Raw genomic sequence first — 4,752 nt, forward strand, 5'->3', positions numbered from 1 at the left:
AACCACTGAGCTGGCCCAGGAACTTTCAGAGTGCTTAATGACTTTCATGTCCAGCATCTTCCTGAGCTCACCTTTGATGCGCTCTTTGACATGGTCAGACTGCCTGTAAACTTTGTTTTTGACAGATAAGCTGTTCCCAGTGTCCACATCATGTGTGCACCAGGTAGTCTGACCAAAGGTCAAGAAGAGCTCGGCATACTGCTACAAGACTTGCTTACTGACAACCTGCTGTTGGTCAGTGAGGGTATATGAAAAGACCACTCCCTCAACTGAGCCATCATTTGGGTTGTTGGAGAGGTGATCAAAGAGAGGTTCACTCTCTGCTTCATGTCCCTCATCAGTGCCTTGCCTCAAGATGTTTGGAAGCTTTTTCAATATACACAATCATTCTGGAGTGAAGGCCAAACACACAGTCTTCAATATTTTGCTTAGGCTCTCTGAGAGGTGTCTCCCATTCTTCCTTCATAAGACAAAGTCGTCCCCTTACAGGATGCCCAAATAGAAGCTCAGAGGGGGAAAACCTCACTCCGGTCTTTGGTACTTCCTTGTAAGCAAAAAGCAGGCATGGAAGCAAGACATCCCATCTCTTGCTGAGTTTTTCAGGGAGTCCACCAATCATACCTTTCAATGCATTGTTCAATCTCTCAACAGGGTCACTGGTTTGATGATGATATGGGTAGTAAACTTATAGGTCACACTACATTCAGCCCACGTTTCAGGTAGCAGACATGAAGTTTATACCTCTGACTGACACCACCTTCTTTGGAAAGCCCACTCAGGTGAATACACCAATGAGGGTCCTAACTATTGCCGGGGCAGTAGTAGTCCTCAGAGGAATTGCGTCAGGGTACCTAGTTGCTTGATCCACTACAATCAGTATGAATCTGTTTCATGATGTTGCTGGAGGGTCAAGGGGACCAACAATGTAAATCCCTCCCCTTTCAGACAGAACCCAGCGACTGGAAGTGGAATTAGGAGGGCCTTTGGGTGGCCACCTGTCTTGCCACTGGCTTGACAGGTGGTATAGGATTACAAAACCAAAAAGAACAGATGATGGACGGAATGCAGAGCAAATCAAACATTCACCCCAGTCACAAAGATCTGGGTTTAATCCATTGTTTTTTTGCTCAACAAGCCACCCCAGGTTGGACCAAGCCATAAGCAAATCAGTCCTGACCCTGTTCCTCATGGGAACAGTCAAGCCCGAACTGCCAAGCCAGGTCCTCCCTGGTCTGGAAACAAGCATCCTAGGACCGGTTTCAGGGTGTCACCCTCATCAGCTAGGCTAGCTTAAATAGGCTAGCTTAAATCCAGTGGCGCAGTGAGCCCTCCCCATTCTAAGGATACCAACGCCATGGGATGCACCTTAGCCTGATTATCAGCACTGAGGACTGTGTATGTCTCACCAGTCAGATACTGTTCTGAGGAAACCAGTTTCTCAGTCACCATGGTGACACTGGCACCAGTGTTTCTCAGTGCTTCAACTTGAATCCCATTAATATGTGCCTGTCGTCTGTATCATTCCATATTACTGATCCAAACCGCCAGGGCTGCCACATCCACCCCACCCTCTGAGACTAAAGTTGCCTCAGTATGCTCAATGACATGCTCAGGGCCTGCTTAGAATCCCATTTGGAGATTTCCCACTGCATTTACTGAAGGTGCACTAGAGGCATTCTTTTTGCTGGGATATGTAATATCTCAAGTTTGATGTCCAATCGTTTTGCAGTTATGGGGTCCATCTTCCTGTGGAGGTTTTTTTTTTTTTTTTTAAAAGACTCCTTGTTTTTGTCTTTGTTTAGATAACCCTCTTTGCCTTGGGAAGATTTGTGGCCTTCTTTTTGTGTTTGTGTGGTCTCCCCCACCAGTGGAACTTGTTTTGACCCAGTGGTCTGCCTTCTTCCCCCAACTCTTGAGGAGAAAGTGGACCTAGGTCTAACAGGTACTGATGTAACTTTCTGCACACAGTTACTCAAAAGATGCTCCTTCATTAATAAATTGTAAAGCCCTTCATATTCATGCACATTGTTACATTTTAACCAGCCATCTAGTGTTTTCACTGAGAAATCAACAACATCTACCAAGGAATGAGTTTTTTGGACCTCTTTAAATTTAATTCTGTACTCCTCAGGAGTATGCCATTCTTGAGATCATAGGACCTTGCATCTGCTTCATTCAGTGTCAGGAGTCTATCCCTGTACTTCCCTGAGAACAGTTCCCACAGAGGAGAGACCTAATGTGGTTTGTTACGTTTTCTAGCAACATAGGCCCTCTCATAGGCTGTGAACCATTTGGTGATATCATCACCTTTCTCATATTTGGGGACCATCCCTTTTGAGATTTTAGGATCAAAGTGCTCTACAGTGTCCCTAGTTATAAAATTGCTGCCACCATTCATGGGTGCTAAACCCATTTATTTTATTTCCTTCTCTATTGCCAGGATCTTGTCTCCCAGGGCAATTCACCAAGCTAGTCTTTCTAAAAGAGTCTCCTCTTCAGATAGCCTTTCTCTGGAACGTGAAGAACTTGAGTCATCCTCACTAGTTCGGGGTGTCTGACCTAGACACTTGGGGTACTGGTTCCACTCTTTCAAGTGATGGAGGGTCCAGTTCCTTCTCGCTTGCCCTGCCGTGATCTAAAGGGTCAGTAGCTTTATCAGTAGGATGGGTCTGATCATACTCTGCCTGTAGCTCCTGGAGCCTTACACAGGTAGGGTTTGAGACAGTTTTTATTTTGTATTCCTTACACAGTGCCCATAACTGCTTGCGAGAAAGCTTAAGGTAACGGATGAGGTCGAGCTCCTTAGAACTATCCCCTGAGATACTCACTATTTTACTGAACTTGGGACTTTTTTGAGCTAGATAAAATGAAAGCTAACACAGGTGTTTGCAGTCCTAACTAAAGTAATCAGTTAAGGCTTTTACTGTTAAGCCACAGGGACCTAACAGTACTTTTAAGAATTTGAAAAATATCCATAAAAAAATGCAATTTAACTAAAAGCAATTTTTGGATTAGCTCATGTAGTCAGTTATTGACCAAGTGGTATCAGCAAATGTAAAGTCGCAGACCCCACTGCTGTTCCACCAATATAGGAAGCTGGATCTCTATATGGTGCACTGACAAGAAGTACACCGTGCAAAGTCCAGTGGAACCCCAATTAGTCTGCAGAGGCAAAAGTAGATAGGACTAATGCTCTATTGTGCAAAAGTAGCATCTTTCTAGCATGGTTACCCCGATTTTTGGCATGTTTGTCATTGTGTTTGACTGTGTCACTGGAATCCTGCTAGCCCAGACCCAAGTGCTTATGGTTTGTGGCCTACTTGACAGTATTGTCATTGTTTTTGTCAGTATGCTTGACTGTGTCACTGAGATCGTGCTAACCAGGACCCCGGTGCTTCTGCTCTCTTTGTTCCCAAATTTGCCACTACATACTGGTAACCCAGTATTTCATCCCAAATTGTCATGCTGGTCACTCCTTATAAGACCATAGTATATGGTACTTAGGTACCCAGGGCATTGGGGATCCCTATGGGCTGCAGCATTATTTGTGCCGCCCATAGGGAGCCCATGCAAAGGTTTCTACAAGACTGCCAATGCAGCCTGTGTGAAATAGTGCATGCACTGTTTCACAGCCATTTTCATTACACCAGGTCACTTATAAGTCCCCTATATGCCAGGCCTTCCAACCCTGAAGGCTGGGTGCAAAGTACCTGTGTGTGAGGCTGCCACTGCACTAGCAGAGGTGCCTCCATGTTGTCCAGGCCCATTTTCCCAGACTTCACGAGTGCGGGGATGCAATTTTAAGTGTGCACTGGACATAGGTCAAAACCTATATCCAGCTTCACAATGGTACCCCCGAATATGGCCATGTAAGGTGTCTAACAACTGGGGATTGTACCCACAATCCCATGCACTCTGGGGTCTCCACAGTAGACCCTAGTACTGCCATTCCAGCCTTCTGAGGTTTTCCAGGCAGCCCCAGCTGCTGCCACCTCACAGACAGGGTTCTGCCCTCCTGGTGTTTGAGCAGCCCAAGCCCAGGAAGGCATCACAAAGGATTTCCTTTAGGAGAGGGGTGTTCCACCCTCTCCCTTTGGAAATAGGTGTTACAGGTAAGGGAGGGGGTAGCCTCCCTGAGCCTCTCGAAATGCTTTGAAGGGCAGAGATGGTGTCCTCCGTCCATAATCCAGTCTACACCAGTTCAGGGACCCCCCACTCCCTGCTCTGGCAGGAAACTGGACAAAGGAAAGGGGAGTGACCACTCCCTTGTCCATCACCACCCCAGGGGTGGTGCCCAGAGCTCCTGCAGAGTGTTCCTGGGTTTTGCCATCTTGGATTCCAAGGTGGTGGGGAACTCTGGGAGCATCCAAGTGGCCAGTTCCACCAGGTGACATCAGAGACCTCCCCTGATAAGCGCTTACCTGGTTAAGTGACCAAGCCCCCTTTCAGGGCTATTTAGGATCTCTCCTCTGGGCGTTTCTTCAGATTCAGTTTGTAAGACTCCAGCAGGAATCCTCTGCATCATTCTTCATCTTCTACAGACGGAACCACAGCTGAACCCTCCAGGAATTCTAGAAACTGCAACAAAGAAGCAAAGACAACTTCTGCAACATTGTAACTTCAGCTCCTGCCAGCAACCTCAACAGTTTCCAGGTCGTGCATCCTCCGAGGAATGCCAGTCTCCAGCCTGCACCAGAACAACCCAAGGAATCTCCTGTGGACTGACGGAGTCACTTTCCTGCTTCAGCAGGC

This window comes from Pleurodeles waltl, chromosome 8, assembly GCF_031143425.1.
Source record: "Pleurodeles waltl isolate 20211129_DDA chromosome 8, aPleWal1.hap1.20221129, whole genome shotgun sequence".
NCBI lineage: Eukaryota > Metazoa > Chordata > Amphibia > Caudata > Salamandridae > Pleurodeles > Pleurodeles waltl.